Raw genomic sequence first — 22,132 nt, forward strand, 5'->3', positions numbered from 1 at the left:
GCTCTGTGTATGTTGCCTCACGTGTGGTTGCCGCTGGCAACATGATATGGTTGGCAGTGGAGCAGCCTGAGCTGGTGGCTAGGCGGCTCGCTGTCATAGCATGCGGTTGCCTCTGGCAACGTGTGCTTGAATGTGTTCACGGTCTATGTTTGGTATGCACGGGATTTAGTTGTGTTTGCATTTCCCTTTAAGTGACACTTTCCTTGATTGGTGATGGAAGGGTTAACTCCTTTCCTTGTGTGTGGGTGTGGCTGCTTGGACTATTTAGCTCCTGCTGGAAGCCAGAAGTTTGAGGGGTACTTCAGCCATGGTTTATGCTGGAGTCATCCTCCTGGTTCATTTACCATCTATCCAGTAAGGGCCACCCTTGTGGTCATACTGTCACGGCTGAGGATGGGGAAAACCCTCAGCCGTGCGGTGTCAAAGATAAGAGTAGCTGCTAGGCCAGGACGACAGGATCAGGGAGCAGGTCACCTCCTAATACATCCCTAATTCTGACCCTGACTCCTAACCGTATGAGCCCACCCTGATGGTAGGAGGGCTCATACTCCGGAACCTCACTGGATAGATGGTAAATGAACCAGGAGGATGACTCCAGCATAAACCATGGCTGAAGTACCCCTCAAACTTCTGGCTTCCAGCAGGAGCTAAATAGTCCAAGCAGCCACACCCACACAAGGAAAGGAGTTAACCCTTTCATCACCAATCAAGGAAAGTGTCACTTAAAGGGAAATGCACACACAACTAAATCCCGTGCATACCAAACATAGACCGTGAACACATTCAAGCACACGTTACCAGAGGCAACCGCATGCTATTACAGCGAGCAGCCTAGCCCCCAGCTCAGGCTGCTCCACTGCCAACCATATCATGTTGCCAGCGGCAACCACACGTGAGGCAACATACACAGAGCCCTCACCTGTGATTGACAACAAAAAGGAAACCGCTGACCACTGCATGCGACCAAAGAGTCACGACCATGACCATGGTCATGACACATGTCTGCTGCAGCCAATCATTAGTTTCAGCAGTGATGCAGGCTTGTATGGCACACAACCACTAAGTGATTGACTGCAGTATTTACATGGGTGTAAGTCACGTCATCACTGCAGAACAAGAAAAAAAAAGACTCATGGGACCACTAGAGTATTGATGATGGATAGTCCAGGGATAATTAACCTGTGTAAAGGGGCCGTTGAAGGCATCATGGAAGCGATCATCAAAATAATTTCTGGACAGCAGATTATGAAAATAAGCCATCTTTTCATCGTGTGATCTTGGCATTCATTTTCTCATTCTGAAATAATATTTTAGTACTAAATGTATTTCTTTATTTTGGCTTCTTTTGGTATAGCGCTAAACAATATGGTTGAATCATTATCGATTCCTGCCATGTACATAAGTCATAGTCATAAAAAGTTTAATTGTACGAACAGGGCTGGTGCAAGGATTTTTGCCATCCTAGGAAAAAGCCAATTTTGCCACCCCTTGACTCCGCCCATTGACCACGCCCTTTGACCCGCCCACAGACCCCCATCAGACCTCAGTCCAGACCAAAGACCCCCACTCAGCCCCCTTCAGACCTCAGATCAGCCAAAGACCCCCACTCAGCCCCCCTTCAGACCTCAGATAAGCCCAAAGACCCCCCCACTCAGCCCCAGATGCCCCATCAAAACTTAAATCGCGGCAGGCAGAACTAACTACATACTGCAATACTTACCTAGAACGCTGCGGCTTCTCTTCCTCACGCTCCCATCCTCCCGCCGGCACTGCACTGTCACCTGACAGCGTGCAGCGTCAGGTCATAGTGCGCGCACTACGTCCTGAAGCTGTACGCGCTCAGGAGGATAGTGCAGCGCCGGGGCCGCCGCCGCCAGGGAGTTTGGACAGTGTAAGTTTAAAGGGGCAGGGCTGGCTGCGCAGGCGTGCGTGTTGGGTCTGGACCGGGATCACCCCATCAGTCATGTCACTCGGTGCGGCCCGCACCCGCTGCACCCCCCTCGCAATGCCACTGCTAGAAGCAGTCTGCTACTGTGACTTCTATTGCGGCCAGACTCCAGAGCGCCGGCGCCCCCCAGCAAGAGTGCGCTCTACCCGGTGGCCTACTCTGCTTATGGGTGGCGCTGGCCCTGTGTACGAATCACGATATACCTTCAAAGCCAATAGACAGGTGATAAGCTAATGTACGTTTTAGGTTATTAGGTGTGAAATACAGGCCTACACAATTTCTTTCACATTTTAGCAGATGAAAGAGAGGCTGATTACTTGCCATTTAGTTTAGAAAAAGTTCTTTCATGGCTTCTTCGCAAAATGAACATCTTATTCAAGGTATAGTTTAGAAACTGTCCTGAATCTCCAGTGTTTATGGAATAACCTCTGTAACAAACTTGCCGATCCTCAGTGTTCAGTTCATAGTTGTGTACTTGTCCAGGACATCTTCACACCAGCCTTAGCTTTGACTCAGACTGGTGATGCCAATTTTCCAAGAGTAGCTGTTTTTTTAACATTAAATTCAAAGCCAAGTGAAACAAATCACGGCAGAGGACATTTATTCTGCAATATTTTTACTACTTTAAAATGGCTGCTTGTCACAAACACTTTGCGGTGAATGCAAGGTGCAGAGCTGAGGGCTTTTGGAGATGCCACTACTGAAGTTTTGTCAACCCTTACTAATTTATAACTGAATGGGGAAAGTTTTGTGTACTGTACCATTAATGAGTGACAACGCGTTTCGGAGTGAATGTACTCCTTTTTCAAATCTAAAAAATCACAAAGTTGATAAATTGAAAAAAAGGGGGTTGTGCAAAAATAAGTTATATACAAATCAATATATAAATAGATCAATAAATATATATATAAATATGTGTACACACACAAATCAATAGATACGTTGTTGGAAGTGGTTAAAAATGTACACGCATATATAGATATATATCATAATATGAACGGGGAAAATAAATAATAAAAAAAACTGCATATATATATATATATATATACTCACCTAAAGAATTATTAGGAACACCTGTTCTATTTCTCATTAATGCAATTATCTAGTCAACCAATCACATGGCAGTTGCTTCAATGCATTTAGGGGTGTGGTCCTGGTCAAGACAATCTCCTGAACTCCAAACTGAATGTCAGAATGGGAAAGAAAGGTGATTAAGCAATTTTGAGCGTGGCATGGTTGTTGGTGCCAGACGGGCCGGTCTGAGTATTTCACAATCTGCTCAGTTACTGGGATTTTCACGCACAACCATTTCTAGGGTTTACAAAGAATGGTGTGAAAAGGGAAAAACATCCAGTATGCGGCAGTCCTGTGGGCAAAAATGCCTTGTGGATGCTAGAGGTCAGAGGAGAATGGGCCGACTGATTCAAGCTGATAGAAGAGCAACGTTGACTGAAATAACCACTCGTTACAACCGAGGTATGCAGCAAAGCATTTGTGAAGCCACAACACGCACAACCTTGAGGCGGATGGGCTACAACAGCAGAAGACCCCACTGGGTACCACTCATCTCCACTACAAATAGGAAAAAGAGGCTACAATTTGCACGAGCTTCACCAAAATTGGACTGTTGAAGACTGGAAAAATGTTGCCTGGTCTGATGAGTCTCGATTTCTGTTGAGACATTCAAATGGTAGAGTCCGAATTTGGCGTAAACAGAATTAGAACATGTATCCATCATGCCTTGTTACCACTGTGCAGGCTGGTGGTGGTGTAATGGTGGGGGGGATGTTTTCTGGGCACACTTTAGGCCCCTTAGTGCCAATTGGGCATCGTTTAAATGCCACGGGCTACCTGAGCATTGTTTCTGACCATGTCCATCCCTTCATAACTACTATGTACCCATCCTCTGATGGCTACTTCCAGCAGGATAATGCACCATGTCACAAAGCTCGAATCATTTCAAATTGGTTTCTTGACATGACAATGAGTTCACTGTACTAAAATGGCCCCACAGTCACCAGATCTCAACCCAATAGAGCATCTTTGGGATGTGGTGGAACGGGAGCTTCGTGCCCTGGATGTGCATCCCTCAAATCTCCATCAACTGCAAGATGCTATCCTATCAATATGGGCCAACATTTCTAAAGAATGCTATCAGCACCTTGTTGAATCAATGCCACGTAGAATTAAGGCAGTTCTGAAGGCAAAAGGGGGTCCAACACCGTATTAGTATGGTGTTCCTAATAATTCTTTAGGTGAGTGTATATATATACACACACACATACACCTATATACACACGTATACACACATATAGTCAAAATTACCATCAGTAAAATAAATTAAAATACTATGATATGGTCATATATGATAAAAAGATATTATAATAATAATAGTAATGTCATATGTTCACAGATCCACATTGGAAACTATCAAATAAAATGTCACAAGATGGTCAATAATGGTGGAAAAAACGGCATAACCCATTCACAAGTCCACATCCACTACATGATGTTAAGAAAGGATACAGAGCGGCTAACTGTAATTCATGGAGATTCTCAATAGCTTAATATACATACAAAAATAAATAACTATATAAATGAATAGTTAATTAAATAAATTCGGATTCTCACAAGTTCATAAATAAAGGATAAACATGGTACCATCAGCAGATATTTTTCATTCCCTCTTCTCAGCTCTGTATCTCTAGCTCTATGTTACTTTATTATCTCCCAATTAGCACTCTCTTTGGGTCCATATCCCTGCTATATATCCTTCACTTAATCCCCAAATAATAGCCCGTATAGCAGTGGTTCTCAACCTTTCTAAAGCCGTGACCCCTTAATACAGTTCCTCATGTTGTGGTGACCCCCAACCATTACATTTTCCATATGAGCCGCTGACCGGCTGGGTATGACATAGTTATGAGGGATCTGTGGATGGTGCTGTGTTGTGGGGGATCTGTGGATGGCGCTGAGTTGTGGGGGATCTGTGGATGACGCTGAGTTGTGGGGGATCTGTGGATGACGCTGAGTTGTGGGGGATCTGTGGATGGCGCTGAGTTGTGGGGATCTGTGGATGGCGCTGAGTTGTGGGGGATCTGTGGATGGCGCTGTGTTGTGGGGGATCTGTGGATGGCGCTGTGTTGTGGGGATCTGTGGATGGCGCTGTGTTGTGGGGGATCTGTGGATGGCGCTGTGTTGTGGGGGATCTGTGGATGGCGCTGTGTTGTGGGGGATCTGTGGATGGCGCTGTGTTGTGGGGGATCTGTGGATGGCGCTGTGTTGTGGGGGATCTGTGGATGGCGCTGTGTTGTGGGGGATCTGTGGATGGCGCTGTGTTGTGGGGGATCTGTGGATGGCGCTGTGTTGTGGGGGATCTGTGGATGGCGCTGTGTTGTGGGGGATCTGTGGATGGCGCTGTGTTGTGGGGGATCTGTGGATGGCGCTGTGTTGTGGGGATCTGTGGATGGCGCTGTGTTGTGGGGGATCTGTGGAGGGCGCTGTGTTGTGGGGGATCTGTGGAGGGCGCTGTGTTGTGGGGGATCTGTGGAGGACGCTGTTATATGGGGGATATGTGGAGGACGCTGTTATATGGGGGATCTGTGGAGGACGCTGTTATATGGGGGATCTGTGGAGGACGCTGTTATGGGGGATCTGTGGAGGACGCTGTTATGGGGGATCTGTGGAGGACGCTGTTATGGGGGATCTGTGGAGGACGCTGTTATAGGGGATGTGTGCTATGACACATAGGGCCATGAGGGGGGCCAGCATAAGACATATAGCATCTTATGCTGGTCCCCCTCATGGCCCTATGTGTCCCCTCATGTGTCCTAAACTGCGCACATAACTGTCTTTGCGTGTAAAGTATGTTATTCCTGTGTGAAACAATCTCTCTCCTATTTGTAGCGTTATACTACCCTACCTCGTGAGATTTCCCTACCTCCTGACTTCCTGTCGCACTGCTAATGACGTGAGGAGGCGTTCCTGAGTTTTGACAATCTGCGGCATGCGCAAACCGACAGTTTATGGAAAATCTCAGCAGAGTTCAGCTTTACACCGGGACACTGCGCATGCGCAGGAGAGCCTTAGTAGGGAAATATTACGGCCCAGTGCACAAGCGCAGCTAACTCCGGCCGGCGCATGCGCAGTGTCCCGATGTGAAGCTGAACTCCGCTGAGATTTTCCATAAACTGTCGGTTTGCGCATGCGCAGATCGTCAAAACTCAGGAACGCCTCCTCACGTCATTAGCAGTGCGACAGGAAGTCAGGAGGTAGGGAAATCTCACGAAGTAGGGTAATGTAACGCTACAATCGTGCAGCCCTAATAGGAAGCCTCAGGTGACCCCCCGGAAAGGGCCGATCGACCCCTAGGTTGAGAACCGCTGCCGTATAGGATCAGTCTATCCAAATCACTTACAATGTATATTTATATATTTATTTACATACATATGTTTCTCAATCATGTAACTAACCAATTCCCTCGTTTGCATTCCTTTATACACCATGAGAATCATGTGCAATTTATATACATGTTTATCCTTTATTTATGAACTTGTGATCCGAATTTATTTAATTAACTATTCATTTATATTATGATATATATATATATATATATATATATATGCGTGTACATTTTTAACCACTTCCAACAACGTATCTATTGAGTTGTGTGTGTACACATATTTATATGTATATTTATTGATCTATTTAAATATTTATTTGTGTGTATATACAGGGAGTGCAGAATTATTAGGCAAATGAGTATTTTGACCACATCATCCTCTTTATGCATGTTGTCTTACTCCAAGCTGTATAGGCTCGAAAGCCTACTACCAATTAAGCATATTAGGTGATGTGCATCTCTGTAATGAGAAGGGGTGTGGTCTAATGACATCAACACCCTATATCAGGTGTGCATTAATTATTAGGCAACTTCCTTTCCTTTGGCAAAATGGGTCAAAAGAAGGACTTGACAGGCTCAGAAAAGTCAAAAATAGTGAGATATCTTGCAGAGGGATGCAGCACTCTTAAAATTGCAAAGCTTCTGAAGCGTGATCATCGAACAATCAAGCGTTTCATTCAAAATAGTCAACAGGGTCGCAAGAAGCGTGTGGAAAAACCAAGGCGCAAAATAACTGCCCATGAACTGAGAAAAGTCAAGCGTGCAGCTGCCAAGATGCCACTTGCCACCAGTTTGGCCATATTTCAGAGCTGCAACATCACTGGAGTGCCCAAAAGCACAAGGTGTGCAATACTCAGAGACATGGCCAAGGTAAGAAAGGCTGAAAGACGACCACCACTGAACAAGACACACAAGCTGAAACGTCAAGACTGGGCCAAGAAATATCTCAAGACTGATTTTTCTAAGGTTTTATGGACTGATGAAATGAGAGTGAGTCTTGATGGGCCAGATGGATGGGCCCGTGGCTGGATTGGTAAAGGGCAGAGAGCTCCAGTCAGACTCAGACGCCAGCAAGGTGGAGGTGGAGTACTGGTTTGGGCTGGTATCATCAAAGATGAGCTTGTGGGGCCTTTTCGGGTTGAGGATGGAGTCAAGCTCAACTCCCAGTCCTACTGCCAGTTTCTGGAAGACACCTTCTTCAGCAGTGGTACAGGAAGAAGTCTGCATCCTTCAAGAAAAACATGATTTTCATGCAGGACAATTGCTCCATCACACGCGTCCAAGTACTCACAGCGTGGCTGGCAAGAAAGGGTATAAAAGAAGAAAATCTAATGACATGGCCTCCTTGTTCACCTGATCTGAACCCCATTGAGAACCTGTGGTCCATCATCAAATGTGAGATTTACAAGGAGGGAAAACAGTACACCTCTCTGAACAGTGTCTGGGAGGCTGTGGTTGCTGCTGCACGCAATGTTGATGGTGAACAGATCAAAACACTGACAGAATCCATGGATGGCAGGCTTTTGAGTGTCCTTGCAAAGAAAGGTGGCTATATTGGTCACTGATTTGTTTTTGTTTTGTTTTGAATGTCAGAAATGTATATTTGTGAATGTTGAGATGTTATATTAGTTTCACTGTAAAAATAAATAATTGAAATGGGTATATATTTGTTTTTTGTAAGTTGCCTAATAATTATGCACAGTAATAGTCACCTGCACACACAGATATCCCCCTAAAATAGCTAAAACTAAAAACAAACTAAAAACTACTTCCAAAATATTCAGCTTTGATATTAATGAGTTTTTTGGGTTCATTGAGAACATGGTTGTTGTTCAATAATAAAATTAATCCTCAAAAATACAACTTGCCTAATAATTCTGCACTCCCTGTATATAACTTATTTTTGCACAACCCCCTTTTTTTTTTATTTATTACTTTGTGATTTTTTAGACTTGAAAAAGGAGTACATTCACTCCAAAACGCGTTGTCACTCATTTATAAAAGATCCTTAATCTATCTACTGAGGTCGTGTCTTTGCGCCAGAAGGTATCAATTTGGTGTACTGGTACAGTACACAAAACTTTCCCCATTGTGTTCCATATCATTCCTCTGGAGAATTGGCTACTCCACCTACGAGGACTGAAAGATACCGCCTGCACCGACCCCCTGTCCTCACGAGTGTTTTGCCTACGTATGCACAACACCATAAGGTGAGCACAACCATTGATGTCTTACGTACATACATTTTTTATTGAACTTACTACCCTATGAGCGCCTTCCCATCTTTTTTCGCCATAATTGCTAATTTATAACTGGATATTTAGAAGCAATTGTTTAAAACTGGAGCATATATGTTAGTATGTTTCTGAAGCTCTAAACTATAGAAGAGAATAATTTTCTGTCCTATTTACATGACTGCCTGTTACGAGTTGTTTTATATCTGAGGATCATTAAGGCTGGATGCGTTCAAGGTGCATTGGGGGAAACCCGCGCGAGTAGAAACACAATTTCAGTCAGTTTTGTCTGCGATTGTGTTTTAGTTGTTCAGTTTTCTCCGTGCCAGTGCAATGCGTTTTGCACGCGGGTGATAAAAAACTGAATGAGTACCCGGACCCGAACTTCTTCACTGAAGTTCGGTTTTGGGTTAGGTGTTCTGTTGATTTTATTATTTTCCCTTCTAACATGGTATATAAGGGAAAATAATAGCATTCTTAAATACAGGATGCAAAGTCAATTGTCAATTGAGGGTAAAAAAATAATAAAAAACATTACTCACCTCCTCCCACTTGATCGCGCAGGTCCGGAATCCTCTTCTTTGTAGTGAGCGCAATTTCGTCAGCAAAGGTCCTTTTGCAAGTCCTTTATACAAGAACAAAGAAGAGGATTCCGGCTGCGCGATCAAGTGGAGGAGGATCAGTAATGTTTTTATTACTTTTTTTACCCTCAATTGACATTTGACTTTGCATCTGTATTAAAAATGCTATTATTTTCCCTTATAACCATGTAGAAGGGAAAATAATACAGTGAATTTACTTTAATGGGGTCCGGGGTTGCTCATCACTATTTAGTAACATCATCTCCTAACAACCATGCATGAAAAATCGCACCGCATCCGCACTTGCTTGCGGATGCGATGCGATTTTCACACAGCCCCATTCATTTCTATGGGGCCTGCGTTGCGTGAAAAATGCGGAATATAGAACATGCTTGCTATTTTCACTCAAAGCACAAGTGATGCGTGAAAAACATCGCTCATGTACACAGCCCCATTGAAATGAATGGGTCAGGATTCAGTGTGGATGCAATGCGTTCACCTCACGCATTGCACGTGTGCGGAATACTCGCCCATGTGAAAGGGGCCTAACATCAACCTTCAACCACAATTGTAAAACTTTTTTGGGCTGGAAATTGACACTACTAACCCAAACTGAGTTTAACAGCTTAAAGGGATTCTGTCACCAGGTTTCACCCCTGTCCGCTAAATATATGCTGATGTTCAGGGCCTCATCAGGATTCCTAATGTGGGCTTCTAATGTGAACCGTAGCCTTATTTTGCTAAAAAACTGGTTTTTACTAACCTGTCACTCAAAGAAATAGGTGCCCAAGGGGATGTCAGGGGATGTCAAGGGATGCAAGGTGCCCGCCGCACCCACCACCGTTCGTGCCCAGCGCCGCCTTTCCAGACTTCTGCACCGCCTCCTAATCCTCTGTGGCCTCTCGCTCTCCCTCCCTCCCCCTCCTCCTGCTGTAAGATATCGCGCGTGCGCACAGGGCTCTGAGAGGCTGGCGCCAGAGTGCAGGTCATACCTGGGTGCAGGTCATACCCGGCGCATGCACACTTCGCTTCAAGAAGCCAAATCGAGAAGTCCGCACGGGCGCATCAGGCAGAGCCCTGTGCGCACACGCAAGATCTTACAGCAGGAGGAGGGAGGAGGGGGGATGGAGGGAGAGAGAGAGGCGGCACAGAGGATTAGGAGGCGGTGCAGAAGTCTGGAAACAAGACTGTTAAACAAAACATGCAATGCAACAGCTCACTGCAAACCAAATAAAGTACAAAATTGCATCATAATTGCAAATGCTATACTAATAAGTTAGAGATGCTTGGCAAATCGTTTTGTACTTTATTTGGTTTGCAGTGAGCTGTTGCATTGCATGTTTTGTTTAACAGTCTTGTTCTCAGCCATAGCAACGTGCCCCTGCGCTTTGGGATGTGCTGACTGACCCCCTTTTTTCTTTGCAGCTTGTGCTGGAGGTGTGCAGCCTCCTTTAGTCGTGCACTCCTGACCAGCTCGTCTGCCCCATTGGCTGATTTTAATTAGTGTTAGTATATAGCTTGGCCTGCTCCCCCTCACTCACTGAAGCCATTTGGCACCAGGAGAGAGATAGTGGTGTGGACTCTCTTTGCAGTCCTTGGTGACCTTTTGGCGCCAGGGGTGGTGAGGAGTGGGCCCGGCATGCATGCTGGTACTGCTTTCCGTGGATATAATGGAGGCCATTTTGGCACCAAAATTGACAGGAATTCAGGCGGATCCAGCATGCATGTGGAACCTGCACTTTCTGAATTATATGATAGCCGTCATGGCACATAACAGGTAAAATTTAGTGTTAGGAACACGTCTAACTAGAGATCGCCTTGACGTGCGCAGATGGGCTCAAATAATTTTGTACAAACATTTGCCAAGCATCTGTAACTTATTAGTATAGCATTTGCAATTATGATTGCAATTTTGTACTTTATTTGGTTGCAGTGAGCTGTTGCATTGCATGTTTTGTTTAACAGTCTTGTTCTCAGCCATAGCAACGTGCCCCTGCGCTTTGGGATGTGCTGACTGACCCCCTCTTTTTCTTAGAAGTTTGGAAAGGCGGCGCTGGGCACGAACGCGGTGGGTGCGGTGGCACCTTGCATCCCCTTGACATCCCCTGACATCCCCTTGGGCACCTTATTTCTTTGAGTGACAGGTTAGCAAAACCTGTTTTTTTAGCAAAATAAGGCTACGGATCACATTTAGAAGCCACATTAGGAATCCTGATGAGGCCCTGAACATCAGCATATGTTTAGCTGACAGGGGTGAACCTGGTGACAGAATCCCTTTAAGGACTGCTGGGCAATTTTAAATGTCCAGCAGGTCCACATGTAACTCAGCAAGGATGTTTCTAAATATTCTAGCTGAGTTTGCAGTTGCATGGAGTTCATGCAACTGCAGGAGCAGAGAGCTGGTTGTCAGTGACAGCTAGACTATCCAAAGAGAAGGAAAAAACATTTATTACTGCTGTATACATTGTGCTCAATGAGTGGCCATGACGCTTCCTGCGACTACCTTGGAGATCATATGATGCTACCAAATAACTGCAGCAGCTGCAGGGTCTTAGCAAACCCAGATCAGCTCTGCAGTGAGTCTTTGTAGGCTGCAATTACCCTGTAACTAGGGCTAATATGAGGTAAATTACAAAAAAAAACCACAAAAAAAAAACCATGTAATATCTGAAAATGTCCCCAAGGGTCTTGAGGGATACAATAAAGAGTACAAATGTAAAATAAAAAAATATAACAAATAAATAAAGCCAAAACAAAATTAAAAAAACACCACCACTATTCCACATTGCCGCTTCTAGCCCCACTCCCAGCAACGTAAACTACTGTATATACCTCTATAAAACGGTAACTAAATCGTTAATGAATTGTTATCACTAAAAATATTGGCAGGCAGCACAAATTTAGTGAATTAAATTAAAATTAATAATCCAGGGGGACATGTATCATGCCCTGCTCTGACTATGTGCGGAGGTCGGCCAGAATAGCAGCACGTGTTTAGTTTTTTTTTTTGTTTTGAGTCGTGCTAGATCCGCCTCCCTTCAGGTGCACTGGGTGGAGTCTTGGTTTAAATCTCTACTCATTCCCAGTGTTCTGTGTGGGGTTATAGAAATCAGTCTGGCCTTGGAAGCAAGGAAGGAAGGATTGTCTGTTCCAGCTCAGATAAGATAAGTTTGGTTTCTGTTTTTTTTGTTTGCTGTCTAGGTTGTTTGTGTGTCGTCTGTCCCCTCCAGGTTCTGAGAGAGCAGGCTGCACCTATTCCCCTTTCACCATCTCAGGGATTCTAGGGTATTTTCAGCCCAGGCACGAGGACACATTATTCCTACCTTCAAGGTGTGAATGTGGGCTTAGCAGTGTAGGGAGAGAAGTCAGGGATTTGCTAGGAGGTGACCTTTCCCCAGCTTCTCGCCTAGAAACTTGTTTGTTGGTTTATCTGTGTATCTGAGATCCTGTCCGCTGTGACATTATAATCTGCCAATACTTTGACTGTCATTGCTCAGTGGTTTTGTGATGGCTCAATTGATGCGTTAGTTGACCGCATGCAGGGGCTATCCCTAGAGGTTGTGGAGCTACGTAATTCGGTCCCACGGTGTCAGAATGCTCTGGCATCAGGTGCAGGTCAAATTTGTGGGGAGCCTAAAGTCGCTCTTCCTGATAGATTTGCAGGGGGTACGGATGACTTTATTTGTTTTAGAGAGTCATGCAAATCTTATTTCGGCTGCGTCCATCGTCGTCAGGTGATGAAAGTCAGAGGATAGTATAATCCATTTCTCTGCTTAAAGGGGATGCACAATCTTGGGCCTTTTCTCTGCCGCCCGTTTCTCGGGCCCTCCGGTCATGGAAGAATTTTTTAAGGCCCTGGGATTTATCTACGATGACCCAGATCGGGTCTCGATGGCAGAATCGAAATTACGTAATTTATTACAGGGTGAACATTCTGCAGAGGCTTACTGTGTTGATGTTAGGAGATACCGAGTCAGAGTGGAATGATCCCGCGTTACGTAGTCAGTTTTGTCAGGGGGTTATCTGAGAGATTGAAAGATGCCCTTGCTTTTCATGAGTATCCAGATTCTTTGGAGAATGCAATGTCTTTGGCAGTATGGTTAGATAGACGTATTAGAGAAAGGTGTAGGGCTCCTCCGCGCAAGGGATCCCTTCTGTGAGTGGTTCATCTCTACTGCTTCCCAGGGTGATGTTACAGGTAACTCTGGGGTAGGGGAGGAACCCATGCAGCTGGGTCAGGTTTCTTTCCGTTCTGGTAGTAGAGACTTTAGGAAATTGCACAAACTATGTTACTACTGTGGGAAAAGTGGTCATTTTATTTTTGCTTGTCCTTTTGTTAAACCGCATGTGGAAGAGAAAAAGAAAAAAAAAACTTTCCTGACTCTTGGTAGCGTGAATGGTGTGGTGGAGCAGGCAGGTATGCAAGCTCCCTGTAATACCCGTTTCTTCCTTCCAGCTATGGTGGCGCTAGACTCAAGAGAATTTTTTGTTGAAGTATTCCTGACTGTGGTGCTGGGTAAACCTTATTGACTTTCTTTTTCTTTAAATTCTAGGTCTAAGTACTTGCACTTTAGAAAGAGAGATTCCGGTTTTTGCAATTGATTCTTCCCCTCTTTCTCGAAAGGAGATTCACATGCTGAGATTATGTCTTGTTTGTCATGAAGGATTTGCCGGCTCCTATAGTTTTGGGGTTAGCATGGTTGATTAAACATAACCCAAATTATAGATTGGCAAGCGAGACAAATCATGGTTGGAGTGAGTTTTGTTCGGATAATTGTCTTGGCACATCTATCTCTGGTGTGTCCACTACGGCTTTACCTCAGTATCTCTCAGATTTTGCGGATGTCTTTTCGGAGGGTGGGGCTCAGGAATTGCCCCTTCATCGTGACTATGATTGTCCAGTTAATCTCATCCCAGGGGCTAAGTTGGCAAAGTCTCGGCTTACAATCTTTCTCAACCCGAAAGAGAGGTCATGCGAAGGTATGTCGCCGAGAGTTTGGCAAAAGGTCATATTAGGCCATCTAAGTCTCCGTGGCAGTAGTTTGTTCTTTGTAAAAAAAAAGGATGGATCGCTGAGACCTTGTTTGGATTTCCGGGAATTGAACCGTATTACGGTCCGGATCCATATCCCCTGCCTTTGATCTCTGACCTTTTGATCAGATTGTTGGAGCCAAGGTGTTCTCCAAGTTGGATTTGAGAGGGGCCTACAATCTTGATCAGAATCAAGGAGGGGGATGAGTGGAAAACGGCCTTCAATATGCACAAGGGTCATTTTGAGAATCTGGTTATGCCTTTTGGGTTGACGAACGCGCCAGCGGTATTTCAGCGATTCGTCAATGACATTTTGCCATCATTTGTCGGGAGGTTCGTGGGTGGTTTACTTGGATGACATTTTAATTTACTCCTCCTGATCTGAAGACCCATCAGGATCATGTGAGACAGGTTTTGACGATCCCTTCGGGAGAATAAATTATATGCCAAATTGGAGAAATGTGTGTTTCGGTGCAGGAGCTTCCGTTTTGGGATATCTGCTTTCTGACTCTGGTTTTCGTATGGACCTTGAAAAGGTCCGGGGCGGTTCTGGGATGGGATCGACCAGAGAATCATAAAGCTTTGATGCGGTTTTTGGGGTTTTACTAATTATTATAGAAAATTTATTTCGAACTATTCTACCATTTTAAGACCTCTCACTGATATGACTAAGAAGGGCACCGACGTCTCTGTCTGGTCGGATGAGGCATTGCAGGCCTTTTCGGCTATTAAGGAGTGTTTTTGCGTCTGCTCCCATTCTGGTGCAGCCCGATGTGTCTCAGCCAATTGTGGTGGAGGTTGATGCATCAGAAATGGGGGTTGGGTTGGAGTGGTGCTGTCGCAGGTTCATCTCCTGGCAATGGGTCCCGTGTGCTTATTTCTCCAAGAAGCTCTCGTTGCCGAGAAGAATTATGAGTTGGAGATAGAGAGTTGCTGGCCATCAAGTTGCCTTTGAGGAATGGGCGTCACTGGTTGGAGGGGGCGTCTCACCCCGTTACAGTATATACAGATCATAAGAATTTGGCTTACCTGCAATCTGCCAAGTGTCTGAACCCTAGACAGGCCAGATGGTCACTATTTTTTACCAGGTTCAATTTTGTGGTTACCTTTCGCCCGGGGTTAAGAACGTCAAGGGCGATGCCTTGTCTCGCAGCTTTCCTGGGGGAGGTGATTCAGAGATCCTGCTCCGATTTTGGCTGATGTGGTGGTGGTCTCCGCTCTGTACCCCGAATGGAGATGGAGGTGTTGGGAGCCCAGGAGGGGCTCCTGGTTCTTGTCCCCCAGGGAGGTTGTTTTGTTCCTGAAGGTCTGCAATATAAGGTATTCAAGGAACATCACGATAACTGTCCTTGCTGGACATCCTGGGGGTAAGTCCACCTGTGACCCTGGTGTCCCAGAGGTTCTGGTGGCCAGGGTTACGTAAGAGTATTGAGGATTACGTGGCTGCTTGTGAAACCTGTGCTCGGTCAAAGGTTGCTCATACTCGACCGGCTGGTTCACTTCTCTATTGTCTATTCCGTCTCGTCCTTGACGCACTTGTCTATGGACTTTATTACGGATCTGCCGAGTTCCTCCGGGGAGAACAGTAATTTTGGTGGTAGTTGACCGTTTCAGTAAAATGGCTCACTTTATATCATTAACTAGTCTGCCTAACGCCAAGACTCTTGCGCAGATTTTTGTTGATAATATGTGAAATTGCATGGTATTTCCTTCGGATGTGGTCTCTGATAGGGGCACGCAGTTTGTCTCCAGGTTTTGGAGGGCGTTCTGTTCCTCGGCTTGGCATTCAAAACTTTCGTTCTCTTCGGCTTTTCATCCGCAGTCGAATGGACAGACCAGAGCGTACTAATCAAAACCTGGAGACCTACATGAGGTGCTTTGTGGCTGAGAATCAGGAGGCCTGGTCCTCATTCTTGTCCCTAGCAGAAAATTCTTTGAATAACGTAGGCAGGAGTCCACAGGTAAGTCGCCATTTTTTGGCGCATACGGTTTTCATCCTCAGTTTGGTACCTTTTCTGGGACTAGTTCCTCTGGGATGCCAGAGGAGGAGAGATTTTCTTCTGCCCTTGTCTTCTATCTGGCGAAGGATCCAAGTGAATTTGGAGAAGATGGGTGAGAGGTATAAGCGAATGGCTGACAAGAGACGTGTGACTGGTCCGGGACCTTTGTGTGGGTGATTCTGGTGTGGTTGTCCACTAAAAATATTAAATTGAGAGTGCCATATTGGAAACTGGGTCCAAGATTTATTGGTCCGTACAAAATATCTGCGGTGATCATCCAGTAGAGTTTCGGCTGGATCTTCCGCAGACTAGGAGGGATCCATGATGTGTTTCCACAGGTCTTTACTGAAAAAATATGTGAAACCGTTGGAACCTTTGCCATTGCCTCCTCCTCCTGTTCTGGTCGATGGAAATTTTGAGTTCGAGATCTCCAGGGTTCTCGACTCTAGAGTTCTTCAGGGTTCCCTTCAGTACCTGGTACACTGGAGGGGATACGGCCCTGAGGAGAGGATTTGGGTTCCGGCGCTGGATGTCAGTGCCAGCCGACTGGTGAGGGTATTCACAGATCCCATCCGGATAAGGTTGGTCCGGGGTGTCCGGAGGTTCCCCGTAGAAGGGGGGGTACTGTCATGCCCTGCTCTGACTATGTGCGGAGGTTGGCCAGAATAGCAGCACGTGTTTAGTTTTTTTTTGGTTTTGGTGTCGTGCTAGATCCGCCTCCCTTCAGGTGCACTGGGTGGGATCATTGGTTTTAAATCTCACTCATTCCCAGTGTTTCTGTGCGGGTTATAGAAATCAGTCTGGCCTTGGAAGCAAGGAAAGGAAGGATTGTCTGTTCCAGCCGAGATAAGATAAGTTTGGTTTCTGTTTTTGTTGTTTGCTGTCTAGGTTGTTTGTGTGTCGTCTGTCCCCTCCAGGTTCTGAGGGAGCAGGCTGCCCCTATTCCCTTTTCACCATCTCAGGGATTCTAGGGATTTTCAGCCCAGGCACGAGGACACATTATTCCTACCTTCAAGGTCTGAATGTGGGCTTAGCAGTGTAGGGAGGAGAAGTCAGGGATTTGCTAGGAGGTGACCTTTCCCCAGCTTCTCGCCTAGAAACTTGTTTGTTGGTTATCTGTGCATCTGAGATCCGGTCCGCCGTGACATTATGATCTTAACCTGATCCAATATTATTACGGAAAAAAAAGAAGCTAAATCATTTAAAAAACTTAACGAAAAACAAGGTTAACGGAAAAAAAAATTAAATATGCCTGGTCATGAACAGGGAAGAATGGCTCAGTTTTGAACAGGTTAATGCATGCCATAAGTACGTTTCTTGCATATAAACTTGAGAAACTGGTCTAAAACCATCACTTAAAGTGTATACTGTGGTGTTAGCAGATATTTTAGTACGGAAGGCCCGTATATAATAACTTAATTTAAGAGAGTCAAAAGAAATATGACAGATCAGTAGAGCAATCTCTTTAATTTTGGCTAAAAGTTTAAATAAGCAATCAAAATGGCTGGTGATGGCCCTATTGAAAGAGCTTGACATGTACTGTTTGAATTGACGTTGGCATAACTACAGCCATCGTAGCTACTAATTGACCTGGAGAGTGAAAGGGCCTGCCAGGAATGTCATTTGTTTTTATTTTGTGGGCAAAAACAAGGTGATAGCTTCCAGATCTCTGGAAGGCGAGGAAGATCTGTAATATGACACTAAGAGGCCCAAGTCAGAAAATATTTGTACGTGGCCCTTGGAATTCTAGTTCCACACTAGGAAGTCATCTCTTACCACACTTCTGACCTTTCCTGACACATAATGTACCGTATACCTTACAGAAGTGAGCAATCAAACCACTGGGATAATTGTAGTTTCTATACACTATAGGCCCACTCCAACAAGCATGATGATTGGGCCACAGCTTGGTCATTTCCAACTTCTCCAGGCAGAAATAAAAGGCAAGTGTAAGTGATGGAGAGAAGCATAACCTGAGCACCAATAATGATAAACAGTTGTGATTGTAAAGTGATCTATAAAAAAAGGTAAGCTGTCAAATATCTCAACATTATTACATCTTCTACACAGTTAAATGTCGTGTTTTAAATTAGGTCCAGAGTGAAAGCATTTATGATACACAAGTAATTACCAGGCCTGTAATTATATTCCAAACATGTGATTCATAGGACTGCCTCTTCCAGCTGCAGGAAAAAGATAATCCAGTAGGAAACATGCGACATTTACAGAAAGTAATCACTCATAAACTATTCATGTTTAGATGAACCCACGGGTTTGACTGACAAGAGTTTCTGCAATTTTTTACAAAGGATATTTATGTGTGAATAGGTTTGTTTGTTTTTCTTCATTATTTTGAGAACTACTCAGAGCTTGAAATTGAACACACGTGGCATGCCTTGGCACCATAAATAGAGGTAATATTTTGTTTTATATATATTACTTATCTTGGGACCCTCTTCAAAATTTGACCAGCAGTCCAGGAATTAAAGCTTGTTATGTTTGCCCCTCTAGAGAAGCGATAAAAAAAGAAAGGTATAGTTATCTAACATTCTCCCTTCTTCTTGTCCCCCCTCTCTTCCTTCACTCTTTTCATCCATTCTTCCCTCTGCTCCCTTCCTTTCTTACCTATCCCTGCCTGCAATTGTTACGAGGGGTTAATTTCAAGGCTCAGACATGTTATCTGCTCTTTGATTTAGTATGAGATGTGTGAATCTATCTGGCTTAGTTGTACGCGAGTCCTTTCCACATTTTACCTGTCTTTGCTGTGTTTTGTTATTTTCATGAAATACATACATTTCTTAAAAAAAAGTCATATGCCTATGAATTTCCTTTTCTTTCCCGCTCCCTATCTTCTCTCATCACAAAACTCAACCGTTAAGAAGAGCAACAAGGGCAAAAAATGGATTAAAACTTTGCATCCATCTATAGTTTTTACTCGATTGGAACAATGTCTCCATTTTATTTGTTTATTCAATAAGTTCTTTCCAGGCTTAAAGGAGGTTATCCAACCCCTAAAATGCCCCCCGAATGCCGGGCCCCTCATACTGGTCATACTTACCCTGCTCTCTCCGCACCCGCGTCACTTCTAAAGCCACCGCTGCATTTCCCCGTGGCGCGGAACAAAACATCCGGCGATGGGTTGTCAGCCAATAGCAGGCCACAACGGGAACAAGCCTCCCTAGCATCACCCGCGATGCTAGGGAGGCTCGTTCCCATTGCGGACCACTATTGGCTGCCCCTTCCCATTGCCGGATGTTTTGATCCGCACAATGGGGAGTTGCAGCGGCGGCTGTGTAGCCATCAGATCTTTGTAGCTACTCCAGAGTATGCATGGCCTCTTGGCTGATTCTCTAATTAGTACTCTCCTTGCCTCATGTCATGACTTAGTAGGTTTGTAGTTGTGCCATACTCCTTCCATTTTCGGATGCTGGATTGAACAGAGCTCTGTGAGATGTTCAGAAGCTGCTTTACTCCATGACTTTATCCCAGACCTGTCTGGTGTGTTCCTTGGTTTTCATGATGCTGTTTAATCACTATTGTTCTCTAATAACCCTCTGAGGCCTTCACAGAACAGTTGTAGTTATGCTAAGAATAAATTACACACACGCAACTCTATTTACTAATTAGGTGACTTCTGAAGGCAATTGGTCACACTAGGTTTTATTTAGAGATATCAGAGAAAAAAGGGCTGAATACAAATGAATGCCACACTTTTCTGATTTTTATTTATTTAAAAAAATTTGAAACCCATGTGTCATTTTCTTTTCACGTCAAACATACTTGCTACTTTGGGTTGATCTATCACATAAAATCCCATTAAAATACATTTAAGTTTGTGGGTATAACATGAGAAAATGTGGAAAAGTTCAAGGGGTATGAATACTTTTTCAATGCACCTTCGGGCCCTCACTGATCAGATAATGATGATCTATCCAGAGGATCATTTAAAATATCTCAGAAAACCCCTTTAATGGATACTTTGTTTAATAGTAGGAAGCAGAGCACATTGGAGAGACTGCCCTGTTAATAGGCAAAGTTTAAACTGATTTGTAACATTACTTTCAGTTTCACTACATTTGCAGATTTCATGAAAACCACACCATTCCTTAATAACAATGCACAATGGTCATATGCTGGAACACATCCTACCTAGCTGAATTACCTTGGATCTTATTCCTAAAATGAAAGAAAAGGCCACAAACTTTATAATATTCAGTTTAATCTCCTATGACTTTAAAGGGGACCTTTACGGATTCTGACATTACCATATAAATACATGGCAGTGTTAGACATATTGAGGAGATGTGATATTGCTTTTTATATATATTTTTTTTCTTTGGGCTGCTCCGCTCCCCACATTCTGATTTCCCGCCCTGTGCATGTCACAGCCAGGGAGAAAGAAAAGCTCACCTTCTCCTCCCATGAGAAACATGGCTGTCTCCTCCTCACTGTACCCATGGTATGGATTTACATACAGGGCGTGAAACAAGAATGGGGGGCACAGTGGGGAAAACGAAGCAGTCCACAGAAAAAAAATACAATATCACATCTCCTCAATATGCCCTACACTGCCAGGTATTTATATGGTCAAGAGCGGTGAAAAAATCTGATCCAGCAGGCTGTTTTGGCAGGGAATATAGCAGAGCTGAGTGTGCAGGGGCAGCTGTCATGTGTAAAGATGTAGCAGAGCTAGGTGTGCTGGGGCAGCTGTCATATATAGAGATATAGTAGAGCTTGAGTGTGCTGGGGCAGCTGTCATGTGTATTAGATGTAGCAGAGCTGGGTGTGCTGGGGCAGCTATCATATACACTCACCTAATTTAATCAGTTTCTATGAGGAGGTAAGTTCTAGACTTGACAGCGGCGAATCAATGGATGTCGTATATCTGGACTTCTCCAAAGCATTTGACACTGTACCACATAAAAGGTTAGTATATAAAATGAGAATGCTCAGACTGGGAGAAAACGTCTGTAAGTGGGTAAGTACCTGGCTCAATGATAGAAAACAGAGGGTGGTTATTAACGGTACATACTCAGATTGGGTCACTGTCACTAGTGGAGTACCTCAGGGGTCAGTATTGGGCCCTATTCTCTTCAAGATATTTATTAATGATCTTGTAGAAGGCTTGCATAGTAAAATATCAATTTTCGCAGATGACACTAAACTGTGTAAAGTAATTAACACTTAAGAGGACAGTATACTACTACAGAGCAATCTGGATAGACTGAGGCTTGGGCAGATAAGTGGCAGATGAGGTTTAACACTGACAAATGTAAAGTTATGCACATGGGAAGGAATAATGCAAGTCACCCGTACATACTAAATGGTTAAAACACTCGGTAACACAGACATGGAAAAGGATCTAGAAGGATATTTTAATAAACAGCAAACTAAGCTGCAAAAAACAGTGTCAGGCAGCTGCTGCCAAGGCCAATAAGATAATGGGTTGCATCAAAAGGGGCATAGATGCCGTGATGAGGACATATTCCTACTACTTTACAAATCATTAGTCAGACCACACATGGAGTACTGTGTACAGTTCAGGGCTCCAGTGAACAAGGCAGACATAGCAGAGCTGGAGAGGGTCCAGAGGAGGGCAACTAAAGTAATACTGGAATGGGGCAACTACAGTACCCTGAAAGATTATCAAAATTAGGGTTATTCACGTTAGAAAAAAGACGACTGAGGGGAGATCTAATTACTATGTATAAATATATCAGGGGTCAGTACAGAGATCTATCCCATCATCTATTTATCCCCAGGACTGTGACTGTGACGAGAGGACATCCTCTGCGTTTGGAGGAAAGAAGGTTTGTAACACAAACATAGAAAAGGATTCTTTACGGTAAGAGCAGTGAGACTATGGAACTCTCTGGCCTGAGGAGGTGGTGATGGTGAGTACAAGAAAGGAATGCAAGAGGGGCCTGGATGTGTTT

Source organism: Bufo bufo, chromosome 5 (assembly GCF_905171765.1).
Source record: "Bufo bufo chromosome 5, aBufBuf1.1, whole genome shotgun sequence".
NCBI lineage: Eukaryota > Metazoa > Chordata > Amphibia > Anura > Bufonidae > Bufo > Bufo bufo.